Source organism: Panthera pardus, unplaced genomic scaffold, assembly GCF_024362965.1.
Source record: "Panthera pardus isolate Hobbes unplaced genomic scaffold, ASM2436296v1 HiC_scaffold_2, whole genome shotgun sequence".
NCBI lineage: Eukaryota > Metazoa > Chordata > Mammalia > Carnivora > Felidae > Panthera > Panthera pardus.
This window is the reverse complement of record NW_026526765.1, coordinates 64,774,386-64,797,247: the sequence shown is the minus strand read 5'-3', so window position 1 is coordinate 64,797,247 and position 22,862 is coordinate 64,774,386. Positions and strand designations below refer to the sequence as shown.

Below are 22,862 nucleotides of genomic sequence, written 5' to 3'. Positions count from 1 at the left end.
CCCTGTGGTCTCTGTGTAGTTGCTATGGTGGACGAAGTTTGTCTTAGTCTGCCCTGTAGCCTTTCTTCTGTACAGCTCCTTAATATTCCTTTGGAGATTCACCCTCCCCTTATTCTCTGGCCATGTGGTTTGGATAGAGTCCTCCAATTCTCCTTGTTCAAGCTCTACAGACGGGTGCATAACCCAGGCCTAGGATTAAGCTTTCGACATGTGACTTGAGATGGTCCAGTAAGACTCAGTCATGGAAATTATTCTGGAAATGTTAGGAAAATTCTTCTTCTGTTCGAGTTACTGAACTAAGAAAGTGTGAGCCTAGAGCTGGAAGGTCACAGTGTGGAAGGAGCCTGCATAAGGGAGAAGCCAAGCCAGAGAGAAACAGAACTGATAGACAGAGAGAGACTGAGCCCTGAGGATATTGTATGACTCCTGGATCAAGCTCTTCCTGAAATCCAGAATCTGCCATTGAATTTTTTAATTACATGAAGTAATGGAACCCTTTTTTGCCCTTGAAGCATTTTGCTTGCTTTTTCTATCACCTGCATCTATATAGGATTGGCTGGCATCATGCTAACTACTCCATGTATGTTATTACATTTAATCCAACGAGGTAGTTGATATGGTGCCTACTATGCAGATGAGGGAACTGAGGTTCAGAGAGACTTCTGCTGGTTAAGGTGTCACAGCCAGTACATGGCACAGCTGGGATTAGACCCCAGGCATTTTGACTCTAGACTGCACCTTGATCACCCTGCTGTATGGCAGGAAGGCTGGTTCCCCCCGCCCCCCAAATACCTCTTGAAATGTCTCCTCTCCAAGTCACATCCAACTGCTCTCCCTGCTTCTACTCTCATCCCCTTTAATCCCTGCTTCCTTGGAAGTCTTCTCTGGCTACACCTTCAGACTAAACTCTGTTTCCTGGTAGACATTTTTATGGCCCAAGGTACTTTTCTTCTTAGCTCGACTGAACTTCAATAATGATTTGTTCCAGGTTTATTTCTTCCGCTGGGTGGGAGTCCCACAGGGGCAAAGATGACGTCTGTTTGCCCATTGTTGCAGCACTGAAGCCTGGCACAGTGCCTGGCCCGTGGTGGGCACCTGGTAAATGTTTGCCGAACAAATGGATTGTGCAGTTTTTCACTCCCACTGGGGCCCTGGATCATTGTACACCTGTTTGACTGCAGTGTTATATCATTCTGACACTGCAAAATTCGCTTGTGCTCTGCTGTATTGTAGGGTACCTGTGATCCCGGACGTGCCTTATCCTGGCTCTCCCTGCAAGACAGTGAGTTCTTTGAAGACTGGGGCAGCGTCTCCGACCATCATCCACTGAGAGTAGTAATAATACTAACAATGATACAAGGAATAATACTAATTAGGAGCACTTACTATCTGCCAGGCACAGCCCTGAGGCTTTACACGCATTGCCTTATTGAATCCTTACCTCAACTGCATGCGAATGTACTGTTATGACCCCATTATACTTAAGGGCAAACTGAGGCTCAGGAGGTTATGTGGCTCTTTTGCTTCTGCCGTTTGAGTTAAGGGTCTGCCTGGTGCAATCAAAAGAGAACTTGTTTTTACCGGTGACTTTAATGGGAGCCTGCCAGGCCGGGCTGGAAGGCAGTGAGGATAGCATGAAGGCTGAAGGAGAGCTAAAAGGTTGACTCAGCAGCTGAAGGCCTGGCTGTGCCCTGCTGAAAGGAGGAGAGTCTTTGTTGCAGAGGTCAAAGGGGGGCGGATAAGCATCCAGGAGAGAGGGGAACCCTCAGGGCGAGGGAGCCGAGGCTGAGGGAGAGTTCAGGGGTGTTGGAGAAAGGGCCCTGGCTGGGGAGTCTGGGCTCCTACTCTGGCCTCAGCACCTCCTGGCTGTGTGGCCAGGCTCTGGCCTTAGCACCCCACGGCAAGGCATTGGCACCTCTCTGAGCCCACTTTGCAGTGCTGATGCCAGCCTTGACTTAACACCTGGAAATTGCCTAGCCAGTGCCTGGCAAAGAGTCACGGGCACCGTGTATGTGGCATAGGCTACCTGCCTAGGCGGCTGCGGCCCGTCATCTGCCTGAACTTGGGTCATCCTCGCAACAACCCCTGGGAGAGGGCCCCTTGAGGATCTCATTCTGCGGCGGAGACGGGGCAGAACAGGGCAGCCGTTTGCTCAGGGTCGCTCAGCACATACGAGACAGCTGGATCTGAGTTCTGGCTGTGTGGTTCTGGAACTTCCGCCTTACCATTCTGGCCTTCTCAGGGTTGGAACCTGGTTATCAGTGAGAGACAGTTGCTCACTTTGTACTCTCGCCTCCTTTGGCCAGTGTCTGTACTCCTGGTTTTACCTTTGAGGGACCGCTCCCCTTTCTCCCCCGAGCAGGTCTCGGGGGGCAGTAGACATTTATCAGCAAACCTGTGCTGGCACGGCCCGTTCGGCAGGAGATGGGGGAAGGGGTGCCGGTGCCAGGTTTCTCAGGGGTCCCCTCAGCGGACCGTGGTGATGTCGTGCGGGGGGCTGGCGAGGGGCCCAGAGGTAAGGCACCGGCGCCTCGCTCACCGAAGTCACACCTCCGCAGCCTTGCCAGTCTCCACACCACCTCTGCTATTTACTTAACATTGCCCTCTAATTTCACGCACTTGCAAAAATAAAACCCTTCACTGCGTTTACTTAAAAAGGAAACCTCGGCTGGCTACTTCACACCAGAAAACCAGTGTCACTTGCTATAACAGAGGGTAACCAGGCGCATAAACACAACGGAAAGGAAACGCGTGCCGACGTCCAGCTCCCCGCTCTGGGGGCCTGACACCCGCCCTGGGTCTCAGGCCAGCACCCTTGTCATTGAAAGGGAGGGGGCTGATGTCAGAGAGGTGTTAAGGATCCCCGGCACCAGCCCGAGACTTCCTCCTGGATGCAACTGAAGTTGTTGTAAAAGAACCGAAAAAGAGGACCACGTGTTTCCGTGTTTGACTTGCTGTCGAAAGCGGTACCTGCCAAACCACCTGGAGCCAGTGGCTGAGGTACCGAGGCTTCCGTGCTCTGGAAAACGCACCCCTTTCCCTGGGGTCGGCCTCACTTCCCCTCCCGCCTGAGCTCTCCTCGGCCTCAGCTCCACCGACACCAAGGAAGCAAGGCCTTTGTCTCTCTGAGGCTCTGTCTCCCCGTCTAGAAAACACGGATAATGACTTCCTCTTGCCAGGGCTCTTTGGAAGATTAGAATGAGACACTATGTGTCAAAGTGACTCCGCACGCTGTCTGGTACCCGGTACCCGGGCAGCGAGCCTTCCTGCCCTTTGATCCCAACTTGCTCAAATTTAGAAATTCTGTTCGCAGCCACAGCTGTCTGCCTCCATACCCTTTCCTCTCTTGCAGGCTCTTTCTTTTCACCTAGAGAGTGTGACAGCTTTGGGCTCAGATCTTCTCTCTTTCATCCCCTCCAGGGTCAGATCACCTCTCTGAGCCTCAGTCTGCTCATCTTCAAAATGGGAACAGTCACAGCCTCCTCAGCAAGTCACTGTATGGACAAGGAAATACTTTGTCATGGGTGACGTTTTGCGCACACGTAAGGACTTATTTTTCTGATTTGTGATCCTCTGGCGAGGGAGGGTTATCGGGAGTGTTGCCTGGGTGTGACCGCCTATACCCTCAGGGGAAATTATCTGAGTTTGAGTCCACAAGAAAGACTTCTGGAGTTCACGACAGGTGGCAAGCGGATGTCTCTGTCGTGGAGGGGAACACTGTGGGCTCCAGCTGAGGCAGCTTCTGTTTTTAGCTGGAATCATTGCCACTCAGCCCCCCATGTGGAAAAAAGGAATGTGGTGCAGAAATAGCCCGTCCCAGGGGCTGCCCAAGAGAAGGGCTTATTTTGACTCAGGATGCTGCAGAAGCTGTGGCAGCCTTGTCAAAATACATCTGCCTCTTCTGGAGCAGCCCACGGCTCCTCAGACTCTCGCCAGGACCAAAGCACGGCTGCCAGACGTGCACATCTGGAACCGGGCCCCTGGGAGCCGAGGACAGCCCTGGCTTTGATTCCAACAATAACCACCTTCCAAGCACTAGAGGGCGGAAAATAGATATCTTATGTCAGTGGCACGAAGGAGCCCAGTTTGGTCTCCAGGCTCATCCGTCCCTGTGGTCCTCCGAATTGGCACGGGGCCTGGCAGAGTCTGGCAAGTGGAAGGGGGAGTGTCCACAGCCCTTCCTCTGTGGAATTTGCAGTGGGCGTTCTCATACCCATTTCACAGGTGGGAAAACCGAGGCCCAGTCCACAGAGTGACTTCTGGGGATGAGCTCTCACCCCAGCCACGTATTTTCTCTTCTCCAAGCCCTGCTCTGCACCTTTGAGCTGCTGTGGCCTCTGCCTAGGATGCCCTTCCTCCTCCTAGAATTGTTCCCAAACCAGGAGACCTGTCTCTTCCTCTGGGCACAGTCAGTCCCTGCCTCACTGGGACTCTGTGCAGGCTCCGTGGTGGCCCTCATTTGCCTGCCCAGTAACTTGGGCTGCTTGTCAGAGAGGGGGCAGAAGCACCTTTTGGCACAGGGCCAGGCAGGCGCCTGCCCGGCGTGGGCCTGAAACATGTTTACCGAAAGAGTGAATGGCGATGGAGTGTTTCACCGAGGGGCACCCCAGCTCAAACCACCCGGGGTTGATTCAGCACTCAGTCAGGAAGATAGGATATAGGACCTCTTTCAGGCTCCCTAAATTGAGGGCAGCTTCAGGGAGACAAGAAAACAGGTTCACGGCTCTCGAGCGGCACAGCCGCCTGCTCGCAGCTCCTTTCATACAAAACGTCCTGAATCGGACTCATTCATCACCCACCAGGGCTAGCACAGGTGGGGCTCTGCAACCTCCCTGGCTTCTCAGGTTCAAAGCCCTGGTCAGTGTGGATGTCCAGCTCCAAGTCCAGATGACTGGCCCCAAGCCATCTCCTGTCTCTGGGCCCCCTGCCCGTGGGTTCCTTGGGCCTTACCGGCTCCTCCCTGCACCACCGAGCCTCCCAGTCGTGTCTCCCCACCTCCACCGAGCTCTCACGGTCCCGTCTCCATTCACATGCCTCGCATGGGGCTGACTCATAGATCCTTTGTGAGCCCAGCTCTGACCACGCAGTTCTGACCCTGCTCAAAACAGTCAGCAGCTCACCCTTTTCTCTGCTGACATTTTCCAAAGTGGATTGTGCAGGTATTAACGGGGGCTGTGTGCATAGGAGGCCCTCGCTCAGGTGAGTGGGGACTGCTGGGCTAAATGAAGTCAAGCAGATTTTTCCCTTCAGGAGGTTTTGGGGCCTTTAATGTGCTCTTGTGGATGATGATTCTCAGAGAGGTGACACAGAGTGTAGCATTTCTAGAGCTTATCTGATCATGGAAGCTTTCAATGGGGAGCATCAAGGGAAGGGGTGTTCTGAAAAACGCGCTTCGGGAAATGCCGGCTTGTTGGCTGGAGCCTAAACTCCTGACCTTGGCACTCGAGGTCCTTTACGGCACGGCTGAGCCCACCTTTGCCACCGCCGCTCTGCCCATTCCAGTCGCATCCAGAAAGTTCCAGCCAAAAAGAACCTCCGGACGCTCCCTGTGCCTGCTGCTGCTTTCCTGCCTCTGTCTGCCGCCCACTCATCCTCCCGCCAGACTCACTCTTTCCCTCCATCCCAAGCCGCTCTTCCTTCCAGGCCCAGCCCAAATGTAACCCTTCCTCCAGCCTTCCCAAGTGATGGCAGGATGGGAGACCTCTCGCCTTCCTCTTGCCCCGTGGGCCCCAGTCTGGCCAACGTTAGGTCACTGAATGTGACATTATTATACAGAAATCTTTGGACCCACTCTAATTTGCTAAAAAAAAAATAAAATCACTTGCAAACCTGAGTGATTTTAATCAGCATCAGTGCGGGTCTTTCCTTCATGGTGTGCCTTAACCACTGACATCGCTTGATGCAGCGGCTGTGGTCCTACTGCATGGACTGAGCGTTCCCCAAAGAGCCCCAGAGTCCGTGGCAAATGGGCAGCACCCAAAGCTAAAATGGATGAACATGCTTGGTCCCGTGTCAGCTGCCCCCCCGAAGGGACAATGCCATTAATATTGCAGGAGGGGACTAATGTTTACTGAGCGGCTGCTTGGAACAGAGCACCGTACTTGATGCTTTACACACGTCATGTCCTCTGATGGGCGGAGCCCTGCCGGGGGGAGGAGCTCCCGGGAGGAGCTGGAGTCTGGGAGGGCTTGGGGGACCTGCTGGGACCCACCCAGCTGGGAAGTGGTAACACCAAGGCAGGAACTCAGCTGAGAGCAGCGCCAAAGCTGCTTCTCCTATTGGACCCCAGTCAGGACTCAGGTCAGAGGACTTCTCCTCCAGGAGCCCACCTTGCCTCTATGCGGGGCTCCCCATGCCGGGCCGTTGTCCCCATCCAGCGTGGCACTCCCGTGCTTGCTTGGGCAGAGCCTCTGCTTGTGAGTTATCCTCCCCGTCAGCATGGGAGCCCCTCAAGGTCAAGTCTTACTTGTGTTTGCACCTCCCATATCTAGCATGGAGTTTGGCTGCATGCATGAGGTTATGCGTTTGAAGTGAGGCATAGATGTTTTTTGGCCTGAGGAAGATTCTAGGTCTTCATGGGAATAGCCCTAGGAAGATAAGGACTGAGGTCCAGTGCTTTGAAACCTACCATCATGCATTCCTATGGAATCGATAAGTCCTATCATCTTCTCGTTCAAAGGTGACTCCTGTTAGATGACTAAGCATCATTTTGAGCCACAAACACCCAACAGGAGGTGGTTGGTGGCAACAGACAGGTCAGCACTATGCAAACAAGCAAACTGTTGAAATGTGGATGTCATTTTAGCTACACAGCAATACTAGTTGACATTAAAACACACACCAACACAGTCTCCCTGCAGCATGCAGAGGAATCCTGAAAAAATGCAAAGTAGATCATGTCACACCTCTGTTCAAAACCCTCTAGTAGTTTAGAATAAAACCACCACACTTAGAATGAAGTCCAAAGTCATTTCCTTGGTCCCCAAGGCTCCACATGAGCTAAGCCCCCTCTTCCCTCTACCCTCCTTGCCCACCATTCTCCCCTTCCTTGCTCCACTTGAGCCACAGGCACTCTGTCTTTCTCAAGCTGCCAACCTTGTTCCTGCCTCAGGACCTTTGCACTTGCTATTGCCTCCACCTAGAACACTGTCTCCCCCCACCCCCGCCCCATCCTTACTTAGCTGACTCCTTGGTATTCACTTTTGGGCTTGAATGTCCCTCCTCAAAGAGACTGTCCCTCCTTTACTCTCTAAATTCTGTTTAAACGAGGATGTCAGTTCCTATCTCATTACTCTGTTTAATGGCCTTTATAACACTTGCCACTGTCTGAAATTATTTTGTTTGTTTAAATATGTTTATGTGTATATTGCTTGTCTCCCCAATTAGAATAAAATCTGCAGGAGGAGAGAAACCTCATCTGCCCTGTTCACTGCTGTGTCCTGCTGCCTATAACACCCACGGTGGCACAGGAGACTTGCTCTCTGAGTAGGAAGACAAGGAAGTGCTTTAGAATACAGGCTCGGGCTGATGGCTGGGGTTCAGATCCCAGCCCTCCCACTTATTGGTGGATGACATCCCCACTTTACAGATGAGCAAACTGAGGCACCAGGAGGTTAAGTGACCTGCCCGAGGTCACCCAAGGGCACACAAAGCACTCACAAACCCCACCTCCTCAATGCAGTGGACAAGGATCTCTGCTGCTCCCTCCAAGCTGCTTTCCCACCCTCTCCCTTAGGCATGCTGACCCGCCTGCGATCTCCTGGAAATACCCTGTCCTTTCTTGCCTCTGCCCTTGTGCACCTGGCCCTCCCTTCGCCTAGAGCGCCTTCACCTCCTCTTGTCAGCTGGCTAACTCTTCTATCCCTGGCAAGACTCACCTCAGCACCAGGTGCATGTCCTGAACCCAAGAGGTATGTTGGCCCTGTCAGTAGCGATCCCCACTGTTCTCATCCTTGCCTCCCCCTGCACCTGGCTAAGCTGAGTCCCGCCCCCCAACTCACACCCCCCCCCCCCACACCCCCCAGCACCGTCTCTTGCATCGTCTGTGTTTGCCTGTATCTCATGCAGCCCTTCCTGCCCTGTACCCTCCTGGCCTCTACCACCAGCCTGTGGGCTATTTGAAGGCTCGGCCACATCTGAATGTTCAGGGCCTGGCGCGAAGCAAGCATGGAAGAGGATTTGTTGCAGGAAGGGGCATGATGATCAGCCCTTCGAGGCAGCTACCGGGTGGGGACTAGAGCGATATGGCCAGTACTAGGGGCCAGAAAGCTCTCCGACAGGGAGACGCCCTGAGCCTTTCAGGGCAACCACGGATCAGGGACCGGGTGGGGCCGGTGGCCTCCTCTCCTCTGTGGTGGTTGCCTGTGGCTTTCAGCTCCCTCTGCTGTCTCGCGGGGCCTGGTGAAGCTGGGGTTGACTCTTTGTGACTGGTACCAAGTAACAGGCCCTGTCTGTGTCTGGGAAGTTCTGCAGTCAGGCTCCTCCTGGGGGAGAGGGCTGGGGCTGAGCAAGGCTGAGCATCCCTCCCCCCCCCCCCCCCCCCCCCCCGCCGATCCTGCCCTGGACTGAGGTGGGGCAGGCGGTGCCCGTCTGAGGCTCAGACAGCTTTCCGGGGATGGCCTGTTTCCTCCCAGAGCACCTCTGACTCTGAGTGGAGGGGCACTGGATTTTGGCATTCTACAGCTGGGTTCAAATCCCAGCTTCCCGTTCTCGCTGCCACTCTGAGCTAGACGGGCGTGACAAAATGGGACACACAGGAAAGCACTTTATCATGGCAAAGGTGCTGACGCAGCTCGGAGGAGGAGCGAAGCTTGAGTTTCTCTGGAGCCTGCTGACGGCTCTGGGGTCGTGAGTGCAGTGTGGGGAGGGTAAGAGGGTAAGAGGGACCTCCGCACGCAAGCACACCGCTCAGCTTCTCAAATCGCCTCAGATGCTGGAGGGCTGGGAGAGGGGCCTCATTTGCAAGTGTTTTCCAGGCATAAACGCCGCCCACACTCCTCCACACAGCTCCTCCTAGCCAACCTGTACTGCGTTGCCAGAAGAATCTTCCTAAAATACTCCTCACATCATATCACTCCCCTGCTCAGAAACTTCCTGCGGTGACCTCACGTTGCCTGGGATGAGCCTGGCTCCTTTGCTGGCACCCGAGGCCCTCCGCAGCCCCCACATCGCTCTGTTTATGTGTTCAGGGTCTGGTCTAGAGTGTTCCTCTTGTATTCTTGTCAGTGAGTCATGTCAGGGTCACCCGAAGATATGAAGTATCCTTCCTGTGTTATGTATGATGAAGACGACGCTCAGAGAGGTTGACCGACTTGCCCAAGGCCATCCAGGTGGGGCCTAACTGCACCTGGAGACCCCTCAACTTTGGGGTCCCTGAGCTCAGCGAGGCTGCAGGGTGGGGCTTGCCTTGGTGGGGCTCCGAGGACCTCCAGCTGTGGGCGGCAAACCACCCCAGCGACCCTGGAGGGATTCAGCGCAGAAGCAAGCTTTTCAGATGGAGAAGGCGGGCATTGAGAGGGGCCTGAGGTAGCGACAACACTTCGGGCAGCTGGGGAGGAGAGAAGTGGCAGACTGGTGCAAGCCCCAGCTGTGCCACCCGCCAGCCATGAGGACAGGCCTCTGTCCCTCTGCACCCAGGACTGTAGCCATAGGTTTGCTGTGAGAGTAAAACATGGTGGTGGTATACAGCGGGTGTTTAATAAATGCCTAGCATCGAAAAAATTCTTTTCTTTTTTCTCTTCAGAGCTGGAAGAGTCCTCAGAGATCCTTAAATCCACCCTGATTTCCTTTTGCAGATGAGGAAACTGAGCCTTGGAGGAGGGGAGTGCTGTGTCCAAGGTCACACAGCTGGAGGGAGGTGGAGAGGGCTGGGGCCTGTGTCTCTCACTTGCTCATCCAGCTGTCTGCGTCCCACCGACCACATGTGCCCTTGAGCTCCTGGGAACCCACAGGAGTGGCCAACTGGTGTGATGTGCTTGTCCAGTGGAGTTGCAGACTGGGATTCTGGTGGCCCCGCGCCTACCCCCAAGGAGGACCGGCCAGGCACCGGGGTGAGGTGTGGGTGTGTGCGTGCACGCTCAGTAGTGAATGGCTGTAAGCCGAGCCTCAAAATAAAAGAAGAGCCATGACAGCCACGTGGCTGGCGTGATTGTCTGAAGTCTGTCCCCCCCTGATTTCAAGAGGGAGAGACAGGCCATCATGCCAGTCAGACTTCTGAGGATGAACACACTAGTGACTCCTTTCCCCTGGTACCGGCACCACCATCCTGGGTTCCCTCGCACTACCAGAGCCCTAGATTTCTGGCCCTAGGAGGCCAAAGGCCAGGGTGCAAATCATGGCTCTGCTGTCTACCTGTCATGTGACCTTGGGCACATCACCCGTCCATTCTTTCCATAAATATCCCCTGGGCTCTTATTCTGTGCCAGGCAGTATTAATGAGATCCCTACCCTCAGGAGGCTCACAGTCTAGAATGGGTAACAGATACTTAAGCAAACCAAAGACAAAATAATTCAGATGTCAATAAATATGCTGAAGAAAATAACACAGTGTGAGGTGGTCAGGGGAGGAGATGTGGGGAGGGGTTACTCTAGAGGGAGCAGCCCTCATGGGAAGGTGACATTTGCATGATGTATAATCTGCCAAGGAGAGGGAGAGGCAGGTGCAAAGGCCCTGGGGCAGGAATGAGCTTGGTGCTTTGGAGCTGTAGAGAGAAGGCTGATGTGGCTGGAGCTGGGGGAACAGGGGGGAGAGTTGGGGAAATGAGCTGGCAGAGGCCTGCAGGGGCCAGGCCGCCCAGGGTCTTGAGGGTCCCAGTGCGGACTGTGGATGTTAGTCTGAGAATAGTGGCTCTCTGCAGAGCTGTAAGCAGCAGAGGAACGGGTTCAACTGACATTTAACAAGACCCCTCTGGCTGCTGCACGGAGGACAGATTAGGGGAGAGGGCTGAAAGTGGGGGATGGGCTAGAAGGGTGTAGCTGCTCCCCCAGAGAGGTGATGGTGTAGACAGGGCAGTGGAGACATCAAGAAGTGTGCAGCCTCTTAACATCTTGGAGCTGAAGCTCTGTGTTCTGGAAAAGAAAGAGGTCTGGAGTGGACTCTCACGCAGGATGGCATGAAGATGAAGGGAGAAAACCTACAGGAGGGTGAGCTGCTGGCTGTGGAACCTGCAGGCATATTCTGTCATGGGTGCTGGGAAGGCCTCCTGGAGCCACTGCGCAGGCCTGCCTGGGGTGTCCCCATCTCTGATCCTCATCAGGGGACGCTCTAGGCAGAGGGGTGGCTGGGAGCCCACTGAGACTTGTCTCTGGGGTCCTGTCTCTGAGGCTGCTGATTGAAACATGCTTCCCTAAAGGACAATCCAGCCCCCAAACAGAGGCCCATCTTCCTAATCCCTGCGGCTGACAAACATCCCATTGGTTCTCTTCAAATGCCCTACATAATCCGGTGCCTTCCTCCCTCTGCAAAGGCACTTTTCTAGCCCCCTCTTTTGTTTTTAAATGTTTATTTATTTATCTTGAGAGAGAGAGAGAGAGAGAGAGAGAGAGAAAGCAAGTGGACAGAGAGAGAGGGAGAGAGAGAATCCCCATCAGACTCTGTGCTGTCAGCACGGAGCCCGATGTGGGGCTTGAACCCACAAACCCTCAGATCATGACCTGAGCCAAAATCAAGAGTCGGATGCTTAACTGACTGAGCCACCCAGGTGCCCCTCTACTCTCCCCTCTTTTTAAGCCACTTGTGTTCTTTCAGCTCTGAGGGGTTTGGTTCCCTTCCTCTATGTGTAACAAGTTCATTCCCACCTCAGGGCCTTTGCATTTGCTACGCCTGGGCTGTTCTTTTTCTATACCTGGCTGGTAGCTTCATGAGAAGTCTGCAAATTGCTCCCTAGACAGCATTGCATATAACCCCATACCTCTTCTTAACAAGCTCATTAACCTTATCTCATAGATGAGGAGACCAAGGTCAAGAGAGATGCTGAGTGTGCCTGAGTTCAGGAGGGTGGTGAGGGTCATTTCCAGGGTGGGCACACAGGGCCTCTGCTCTCAAATCTGCTACACAGCTAAGACCTGAGATTAAAACACGCAGTAAAACAGGGACTCCTGTGCAGGGAATGGTGTGGGGAGGCCTTAGAGGGTGAGGGGCTCCCCAGAGTCCTGTGCTCCCAGAAAACCATCTTCATTGCTGGTTTGATGAGAGGAGCCCAGATGAGAGGAAAAATCGGTATAATTTTGAAGAGTCACTGCTTAGCTCCCAAAGTATGTGACCTTGGGCCCCAGAGAGCCAGCTACCTGCTCCCTCGTTAACCCCTTGCTGGTGAGGAATAATCCCTTCCCCCTGAAGGCTTCCTCAGTCCCCTAAGGTGACAGACTAGGCAGGGATTAGGGTGTTTCCTTGCTCAGAAACCCCCTCCACAGGGGAAAACCTGAGTGCCTTCATGACAAAATGTTGAGTAGGAAGGAGGCAGTAAGTGTGTGCATGTGTGTGTGTGTGTGTGTGTGTGTGTGTGTGTGTGTGTATCTGCATGTGTGCTTGTGTGGACATGCACCACCCTCTGTGAGTACGTGCGTGTGCAATATTACACAATACGTGCGCGTGTGTGTGATGGGTGTGTGCATGACTCTGCGTATGTGCATATGTGTGACATTACACCATGAGTACACATGTGTTTGTGTATATGTGTGTGTGTATGTGTGTGTGTGAGAGACAGAGAGAGAACACAGTGTGTGCTCCTAGGGGCTACAGTTTCATTGTTGACAGCTCAGGGCTTTCTGGCTGATGCTCTGAGCTCCTGTAGGTGTTGAGGAAGGTCAGGCCATCACAGCGATGCCTCTGAGCTTCTTGTGTTCCCCCAAGGCTCACGGGGAGGCAGAACTGGGGAGAGAGGCCTCGAGGAAGGTGGGAGCCAAGTCCAGCTTGTTGAGGCCTGACCAACTGACCCCCCCTGGGCTGATTCAGGCTGCCCGCCGGACACTGGGTGGCTGACGATGTCTGCCTGGCTGGCTGACCCTCCCAGTCACTGGCTGGCTGACCCTGTGAGGCTGGGTGACTCATCTCTCCCAGCAGCCTGTTCTCCGGAAAGCCTGCCTAAATCCTAGCTCAGCCTGTGGGCTATTAGCTGTTTGGAGCCATGACTCCTGATTCCCAGGATGCAGTGAGAAGGATCTTTAGGCCTTCAGACTCACTGCCTCCCCAGAGCCTCTGGCACTCATCTCCGGGGCCTCTGGTTTTATTGCCTTAGTCCCTCTGTGGAATGGTTGTCACAAGGTGGGTGTATAGTGAGGGTTTAAGAAGGGCGGGGCCGACAGATGCTCAGGCTGCTTCAACACCCGGAGGTGCAAGCCTGTGCTGTGGCCTCCGCAGAGCCATCTTGCAGTTGCACATGGGCAAGCCGGGCCACTGAGGCAGAGGGCCAGGCAGGGCCAGAGGAGGAGGGTTGGGAGCCAGGGAGCAGTGACTCCATGGCCATCCTTCCCCAGGCACTGAGAGTCTAAAGAGATGTTGGTGGTGAGGATACAGTGTGGCTTCCCGTGAACCGGGGAGGAAGCACAGTCGGGTTGTGGGGGGCTGTTTGTTGCAGTGGCTGGGAGAGGGGAACACGTGGAAAGAGCTCAGAGTTTGGAGTCAGGCTTGATTCCGATGTCGGTGACCTTGAGCAGGTCACGCCCCTTCTCTTAGTTTCCTTTTCTGTAAGATGAGATAATACTAGCTTCTTGGCTATGTCGTTGGGAGCAGTGATTCATCAGACAGGAACGTGTATGTAAAGCGTCTAGGCACACAGTGGGTGTTCAGTAAGTGTCAACACTGGGAGTGGTTGAGGAAGTGATTAGCAAGGGTGCTAAGACACCTGCTGTTCTTGATGGAAATGTGGCCCCTGCTCTGGGCAGTCTGCTCTGCCACTTCTTGCTCTGGGCGCCCATGTCCCCCTCCTTCACGGCACTATCTGCTGGACCGTCATTATCAGTCCATATCCCATATCTTCTCCGTAACTCCCAGAGTTCCTGGAAAGGAGGGACCTTGGGAGGAATGCTTGTGGCTAACTGAATGATGCCAGTCCAAGCAGTGAGCACTGGAAGGACTAAGGTCAAGGGGAAGATAATGAACATGTATTCCGTTCTTACTAGATGTTCTACCTACTTCGTCTCATGTCTCACTAAAACTTTGTTTCATATCCCCATTTTGCTGATGAGAAAATTGAGGCTCGGAGAGAAGAGAGACTAGTTCACGGTCACTCACAGCTGGGCAGGAGTCCCACCCAATCTGTGGTTCTAGTCACTGTTCCATTCTGGTCTAAGGCAAAGAAGGGAGACCACTGCCCTGGCCCCCATGCCTGAGTACCAAGGTGCTCCCGGTGTCTGAGAGCCACTTTGGAGGATGCCTCTGCAGTAGAGGTGCCCATGTGTCCCTGCTGGTGGGACCTGGATCCTTTGGAGCCTGCAGGGCAGAGGAGGCTTGGGGGCCCTGGAATCTAGGGCTTAGAAATAGGATTTTTGCCAGCAGCAGGAGCTTGGACCCCAGAAGCCCGCAGCACAAAGCAGGACCATAGTGGCTCCGTGCTCAGGTTTTCTCCACTAGAAGGCTCAGGCGTGTGTTCCTGGTGCATCTCCTGTGTGTAGCTGCCGTTTCCATGTGTGCACCCGCTCCCTGGGTGGACCTCTGTGCATCACTGTGTTTGTACCCACATGAGCACGTGTGTAAGCCTACGTGTGCACCTGCTGGGGTTTGCACAAAGTGCGCACCTGTGCAGCCATGAGTTCTGACTGTGCATCTGAGTGTTTGTATCCTTGTACAAGTTTGCAGTGTCGGGGGGATGTGTGTGGTTGTGGCGCGGGGCGCGGTGGGGTGGCTGGGATGTAAGGTGAGAAGCTGCCAGAGGAGACAGGGGTGTCCAGCAGCCACTGAGCCTCACTGTCCCCTCAAGATCTCTGCTTCTAGAATCATTCACGTAATGAAATTCAATGCTTTCCTTGTCTCTACCTTAAAACATTTCTGGCACAGACTTTGTAGTTAGAGAGTTCTCAGCTCAGATCCTAGCTGTACCATCTGCTGTGCGGGAGGCTGGTGAGTTACCCACTTTCCCGGGCCCAGGGTTCCTCTGTCATACTGTTGTAACGACCGGAGATGACACCTGTGTGCCCAGTGCACAGGAGTTTCTTTGAGCTGAACGTGCTATAGAAAGAAGTCTTGTCAAACCATGTGTGTAAGCAGGGGCTATTTCCTTGACATCATTACAAGACAGTCTCCTTCCTTCCTGGCCATGCTTATCCTTTTCTCTGGCACCAACTAATGCAGAAGAGGCGAGATCCTCTCAGACCTGCTGCATGACTCAGAATAACTGCACACCTTGGCATCGGGACAGCATGGCTTGTGTGGGCTTTCTAGACTTTGCCTTGAGATGAATTGTGCTGATTTTTCACCCTCCGTGGAAGGCTAGACACTAAGCTCTTAAACTAAAAAGGGAGGCATCTCCTATTTTAAAATGAATGGAATGCACAGAATTTTTGAAGCTGTAGGCTTTATAAAGGAAGGTGTTTGTTTTGCAGATCTTGTGGTCTTTTCAGGCAGGGCCCACCTGGTGGTGAGGTTGGGCATTGCAACCCAGCTCTATTCAGTTTAAAGCACTCCTGGGTGGCTCAGTGGGTTAAGCATCGGACTTTGGCTCAGGTCATGATCTTAAGGTTCCTGAGTTCGAGTCCCGCGTCAGGCTCTGTGCTGACAGTGCGGAGCCTGGGTCCTGCTTCAGATTCTGTGTCTCCTTCTCTCTCTGCCCCTCCCCCACTCGTGCTCTGTCTCTGTCTCTCTCTAAAATATAAATAAACATTTAAAAATTAAAAAAAAAAAAAAAAGCCCGAGTGCCTCCATGGAGCCGAGCGTTGCACTGGGTTTGTCACTGTGTGGGCTCACTTCCCCTGGTCAGACGGCAGCCCATTTTATAGGCTAGGCATCCAGCCTGCTCAGGGCCACCTGTTAAGCAAGAGACTCGGATTTGAGTGTTGGCCTTCTAACCTCAAGTCACCTTCACCAAGACGGCTATTTTTCCACCTCTTTTTTTTTTTAAGTTTATTTTGAGAGAGAGAAAGAGAGAGCGCGCGCGAGCAAGTGGGGGAGGGGCTGAGAGAGAGAGAGAATCCAGAGCAGACTCCGTACTATCAGCACAGAGCCCAATGTGGGGCTCCAACTCATGAGATTGTGACCTGAACTGAAGTCAGATGCTTAACTGACTGAGCCACCCAGGCATCCCTGTTTTCTTCCACCTCTTTTAAAGAAATGGAATCTAAGAAGGTTAGGATGAGGCTGCTTTGGCTGGGGTGAGGGTGGTGGGCCTGGAAACCCCTGGGTGGGGGCCCTCTCACCTCCGAGGTAGCCCCCAGGGGACTGTTGCGGAATCTTGGGGCTTCACTGTGCTTGGCTGGAAATGCATGGCCCCAGCCCCAGGCTCCAGCTGCACAGGAAAGGCCCCGCTCTGCGGCCTGGGTGGGGGAACAGCCCTGGAGGCCCTGGGGAAGCCCAAAGGTGACTGACAAGAGGAGGATGTGAGGGGGTGAGAAGTAGCTGGACAGTGAGGGTGGGGCGCGGCTGGTGCCCTGTATTTGCCAGGATGCGTGAGGGCGCCCCCTTCCCCAAAACATTCCTGGACCCAGGATTCCGTCTGCTGCAGCCATTCCCTCCACTTGGGAACGTATCTCTCATTTCTAAATGAACATTGCAAGAAAGAGAAGAGTCATTTCCCTACCCAGAAGCATTTCTGAGGGGTATTGTGGTTTAAGAAATATGTTTACAAATTGTTTGCCAACAACTTCACGATCACCAGCTGCAATTATCTTGTCTAATCTGTCTCCCCAACTAGACTGTGGGCCATGAGGGAATGGGAACCTTGACTGTCACACCCAGTGTGGGCTCCCAAGGCCCAGCGCAGGGGCGGGCACATGGGGGGTGCTTAGCAAACATTGGTCAATGAGTGACCGGAGCAAAAGGGAACATCGTTTCCATTTCACAGATAAGGAAACCAAGGCTCACAGAGGTTAAGGCAGAGCATGATTAAGCAGCTGGTAGACAGCCAACCACAATTTGGATCCAGCTTCTGGCTTTATTGTTAGCTGTGCGGCAGCAATGAATTGGATGAATTTATTCACCCACCCCTATCCTGCTGAGTAGAGATGGAGACTGACCAAATTCTGGCCCAGTAAGCCGGGAATCTACCCTCCAGCCTTCCCATCCAGGTCCCATCAGTCTGTCTGAGAATGGGGACACAAAGACAGGATCTCTCTGGGGCCTGGGGAGGATTAATCAGCAATTAGTGTGCAAAACACTTTCCAGACAAATGTTAAGTATTATTAGTATTTAAATTTAGTTTCATCTTCTCCTGCATCCCAACAAAAGGGAACAGATGGTCCTGGCTCCAGGTGGAGAAGGGGAGGGCGGGGCCGCTGGGCACCAGCGGGAAGTTTTCAGCTCTCTGGCTTCCAATTAGCCCCTGCCTGATGCGCGAGCCCGGGGCGTTGTGCTGTGGGGCTGTGGGGAGGTCTTTCTCCTAAAAGCCAAGTGAAGGTCAGGGGAAAGCACAGCTTGGGGGCTGAATTCCCCTGCCTAGCTGTGTGACCTTGAGCAGGTCACGGCTCCTCTCAAAGTCTCAGATCAAGGATATCTTGTGACAAGGAGTACAAGAGACCCAACTGAGAAAGCGCTGGCCCTGGTGCCCCGGCCATGGCAAATGCTCAATGAACAGGACTCCTTTAGGACACCCAAGCTTGGGTCTCCTTTCCTCTGGAGAGACTCTCTGAGAATTAAAAACACCCTGGGGGCTGCGGCGCCTGGGTGGCTCAGTTGGTTAAGTGTCTGACTTCAGCTCAGGTCATGATCTCATGAATCGTGGGTTCAAGCCCCGCATCCGGCCCTGTGCTGACAGCTCAGAGCCTGGAGCCTGCTTCGGATTCTGTCTCTCTCTCTCTCTCTCTCTCTCCCGTTCCCTCGCTCAAGCTCTCTGTCTCTCAAAAAAATAAATGAACTTAAAAAAAGTTAAAAACACCCTGGGGTGGCGGCATCTTGCAGATCTGAACACAAGCTAAGGCTCCACCCCTTGTGTGACCTCCTCACGTTCCTTATCTGCAAAATGGGCAATACCATGGTGCCCGCTCTGCCAGGCTGGAGATCAGCTGAGGTGATGGCTTTGGAAACTGTAGAGGGCGGTACATATGGGAATGACTGCTTCTATTTCCTTCTTTTTTCTGCCCCATGGTCTGTCTTTTGGGCTGTGGAGGGGAGGGGGAGTGTGGAGGAGATAGCATGTGGGGACAAATCCACCTGTAGCCCACCCTGGCTGCGCCCCACTTCTGGGCTCCGTCCTTGCCTCTCCTCCTGCCCCCATTCAATTAGGGAAACTCACCGCAGACCTGGGAAAAAAGGCCTCACGTGCCCGAAATACTGGGGGAATGGAGGGACCACCGGGGCATGCTGGCGATGTGCAGAGAATGGGCTTGGGGAGTCAGGCAGCCCCGGGTTCATCTCTGGAATCTGCCCCTTTTTATCTCTGGGACCCTGGGCACAGGGCTTTACCTCTCTAAGCCTCAGCTTTCTGACCTGTACAATGGGAATTATAGCACCCTTCTAGAAAGGGCCATAGCAAGGATCAAATTAAATGAGAGAAAATATTGAACCCAAAGCCACAATGCCTCCTGGGATGACTTTGAGCTTTCTCAAAGGAGAGCAGAAGGGGAAACAGCTACTAACTTGGTGGATTATCTTCACCTTCCTATTTTTGGTCCCCCTTCTTCCGGTAACAGCCCCTTGTTACAGCAGCTGGGGAACTGCCGGTGCTCTGCGGTCCGAGATCGAGATCCCTGTATTCCTCTGGTGGAGGGAGGCCATGTGACCTAAACCAAACCAATGGGAATGAAGCCTAGGACCTTCGCGAGTGCTACCGGGAGAGAGGTCCTGCCTTTGCAGGTGACTTGGGGCTCTCGGACGAACAACGGTGCCAATGGCGACATCTCGCCACCCCCTGGAGAGAGCCTGCCCGAGGACACTGGACAGCCCAGCGGAGGGCAGGGCTGAGAGAGGCGGAGGGAACTAACTTCCTGATGACGCCATGAGAACCCAGGACCCAGGTGTGCGTGCGTCTTGGGCAAACCACCACCTTACCTTTTTCTTGTTACCTAAGGGCAGTTGGAGCTTTCAAAAACCACTGGCAACTTTTTGTCTTACTGACTCACCCACAATGAATAATTTGGTTCTAGCAGAACCTTTTTCAACAAGGGGGATATGGCAGCCTCTGGGAATAAGGTGCAGGTGTTTATTTAGATTTAATTTGCTAACATTTGGTGAACATTTCTGTGTTTGTGTTCTTGAGGGATATCGACCTCGTAATGCCTTGTCTGGTTATGGGATCAGGCTGATGCTGACCTTGTAAAATGACTTGGGAAGGTTCCTTCCTGAAAGATGTTGTGCCGAATTTGTGTTATTTCTTCCTTAAGTGTTCGGTGGGATTTGCCAGTGAAGCATGATGCAGATTTGTGATGCTATAAATTATCTTAAAAAATGAGGAGCTGTTTTGTTCACGATTTCTGTCTGAGGTTGGCTGAACTATTCCCCAACAATTTTGTGACCTGAATTCTTGTTGTCAGCTGCTCCTGCCTCTGATAACGTAATACAATCTAAATTCATGTGTCATGGGTTTGTGGTTTTTACTTAAAAAAAAAACAACCCAACAAATTGCCATCTGTTTTTTTTTTTAAATTGACATAATGCATTTAATATTTATCTTCTCTTAAAGCTGACATACCCTGCTTAATTTTCAGCTCCATCCACCCCTTCACCTGCCTCCCGGCTTGCCCCTGCTTTGCTCTGCCTGGAGCTCTCTTCCCTGCCCCAGCCCTGGTTTGCTCCATTGGGATACCACTTCTACTAAACTTTTCTGGCTTCCCAGCCTGGGCTAGGTGATGCACCTGGCTCTGCCCACTCCCGGGGCTTCCCCCTACCCAAGGTCGAGTCATATTATATTGAACTTGTCTCTGTTTGTCTCTGTCCCAGACTGTGAAGTGCTTGAGGGCGGACCCTGCATCCACTCAGGTCGTTGTTAAGATTCCAGCTCTGAGCACAGAGCCTGGCACGTGGGCCCTTGATAAACCCTTATTGAGTGAATAAACATTTGTCGCTCTTTGTGTCCACAGCCATAGCGATAATAAGCACCCCTCTACGTGCACATCCCTCTGAATAGTTTGCAAGCGTTTTCACATGCTTTGTCTCATTTGAGTCTCCACCATAATTCTGTGCTGTTGGTGGCATCACTCGATTATATATTTATGGGGACACTGAGGCCCAGAGAAGCACAGGGACTTGCCAAGCTGTGCAAGTGACAGAGCTGGCATGCCAAGGTGGGTCTCCCTGACTCCAAATCCAGTGACTCCCCTTCCTCTCAGTCACATGCTGAGATGCTATTTGAAAAATGTTTTAGCATTTACCCCTAAGTGAAATCTTGTGCTGAAACTGTAGCCACTGAGAGAAAGGGGTGTTGGGCCATGATGGGGGCTGGAGCCACGTGCCCTGCAGAAGCCTGGGCTCCCAGGTTAGATGGGTCCACAGCTTCCCAGGAAAAGAGACAGGGGGCAGGGAAACTGGACTGGACAGCAGAAGGCAGGCAGTGGCCCAGCCCAAGGTCTGGGCAGGGTTTCCAAAGCAGGGCCTGACTATGGCAGGAGTGGGCAGAGAGAGTTCCCTCCTGTCTGGGGACCAACGGACTGTGGATGTGGGTTCAGCTATCCCCTCCCCAGCCTCCCGTCCCCACGCCAGATCCTTGCTGCCAAAGCTTTCCCCAACACACTGACCTAATGCACGTATGAAACCAAGGTTTCTAAGAGCTCACGGAGTGGGGTTTGGGCTTTGGGCTCAAAGCTTTCTTCCCTGGCTTGCCATTTCTTCCTGTTTCCATTTGCCTGCCTACCTTTGACTCGTTCTCAGGTCTCAGCTTAGATGCCCCCTCCTCCAGGAAGCCTTCCCTGACTCTCTATATAGGAAAGGAGTCCCACTTTCCCTGCCACGCTTCTTTTTAATCACAGACTTAAATGCCTTAGAGGCTCACTGTGTGTTCATGTTTCTTGACTCTGCTTCTTTGAGAGCAAGGACTGTCTTCCTCATATCCACATCTGTAGTATGCAATGCTTCTCATCTGTAAACTGGAGGTGGCAATTCCTAATCATGGGGTGGATTGTGGAGATTCAGTCATAAGCGAGATTTCAGAAACCTCATGTTATAGCTGACATGCAATGTAGCATGGTCATTTTTTCTTAGCTGAGGCTAAAGAGGGCTTCCTCTGGGGCAAGCAGAGTGCTAAAGGTTTCATGTGTGTGGCCTCACTGGATCTTCTCAGCACACGCTTCCTTCTGTTGGTCTGAGCAGTGAAGAGTTTGGGTCAGAGGTGCTTTTCTGGAAGGTGTGGAAGACTGAGGGGTCCAGCCATGGGGACTGTGTCCCCAGTCCCTCCACACTCAGACTCCAACCTGCTGGGTCCACACTGGCTCCTCAGAGAGGGGCAGTTTGACCCTACCTTCTTTGAGCCCAAGGGCAAACACGCCTCCTGCTGTCTAGGGCCTTCCAGCTAAGCTGACATTTCCAGAAGGAGCATAACTGAAAGCTTAGGAGCCCAGTAAAAAGACAGCAACAGGCAAAAGAACAGTAAAAATGGCAGTTTCCAAAGCCCACGTTTCTGATTGTGCAGGGAGGCAGCCGAGCCCAGTAGAAAGAACCTGGACTTGAGTCCCACAGACCTGGCTTCACTCTTAATAAGTTAGTTCATCTCTCTGAGCCTCAACTTTCCTGGAAACGAGGCAACCAGGACCTACCTTTCTGTGTTGTGAGGATGTGTGCCTGCAAAGCAGGGCACTCAAGAGTCTCCTCATCTCTCATGGCACTGAGCGCAGGGCCAGGCACACAGAACATAAGGAGCCATGGGTGGTTGACTATTAACTACTACCATCTCCCGCTCTCAGATAGAGACAATGCTTGATTGCCATCTGTATCTCCTATACCACTTTTGGGGCCAGGTACCATTTTGGTCTCTAGGACACATTTGCTGAAGGGATGGGTAAATTCCAAATGGTGGGAAAACAGGAGCACAGACAACAGGTATGAAAGGAAGACTAAGCAGGGTGTTAACGGTAGACCAGGAAGGAGCTAGATTTTCCTAGAACAAACTATCAGGAAGTGGGGAAGATGCCTTTGCATGAGCTGTGCCCCAGCTTGCAATTCCCTTTGGCTTCCATGTCTGACGTACTTATCTGTCTCTTAAATCTCAATTGAAATGCCACCTTCTCAGTAGCTCTGTTTTACCCTCTGGGCCGATGCCCTTTGGGATTCTGTACATGGGGCGCCTGGGTGGCTCAGTCATTAAGCATCTGGCTCTTGGTTTCAGCTCAGGTCATGATCTCACAGTTCATGAGTTTGAGCCCCCAGTCGGGCTCTGCACTGACAGTGCTGGAGCCTGCTTAGGACTCTCTCTCTCCCTCTCTCTCTGTCCCTCCCCTGCTCACACGTGTGTGCACATTTACTATCTCTCTGAATCAATAAATGCATAAAAACTTAAAAAAAAAAAAAAAGGATTCTGTTCATGCCTCTGTTGTGCACTTTTAATCCCAGGTCATAGTTCTTGGTTTACCTGACTGACCTCCTGCCTGCCTGTGGGTTCCCTGAGGGCAGGGACCATGTCTGGCCTGTCTCAGGATCTCCATGGCTCTGGGACTCTGCAACCAGTAGGCTCAGCTCATTCTCTTCCCCAGCAAAGGTCTGTTGAACTAATGAATGTTCTACTCAGAGCCCAGAACAGAAGCACTTGTGTCTGGATACTTCCTCCTTCTCAGCAGCCAATTCAAAGCCCAGT

The 22,862-nt window shown here is 52.9% G+C and overlaps 1 protein-coding gene and 1 long non-coding RNA gene across 2 annotated transcripts in view; one reads left to right on the top strand and one right to left on the bottom strand.

Annotated features, from left to right (window-relative positions):
• The window catches only part of CPLX2 (complexin 2), an 84,888-nt gene that overhangs the window by 29,227 nt on the left and 32,799 nt on the right, over positions 1-22,862 (bottom strand). The gene's annotated exons all lie outside the window — the stretch shown is intronic.
• Positions 1,232-19,704, top strand: LOC128778272 (uncharacterized). The gene is made up of 3 exons (XR_008423773.1): positions 1,232-1,282; positions 3,421-3,542; positions 18,775-19,704. It is a non-coding gene; the product is annotated as an uncharacterized LOC128778272 (long non-coding RNA).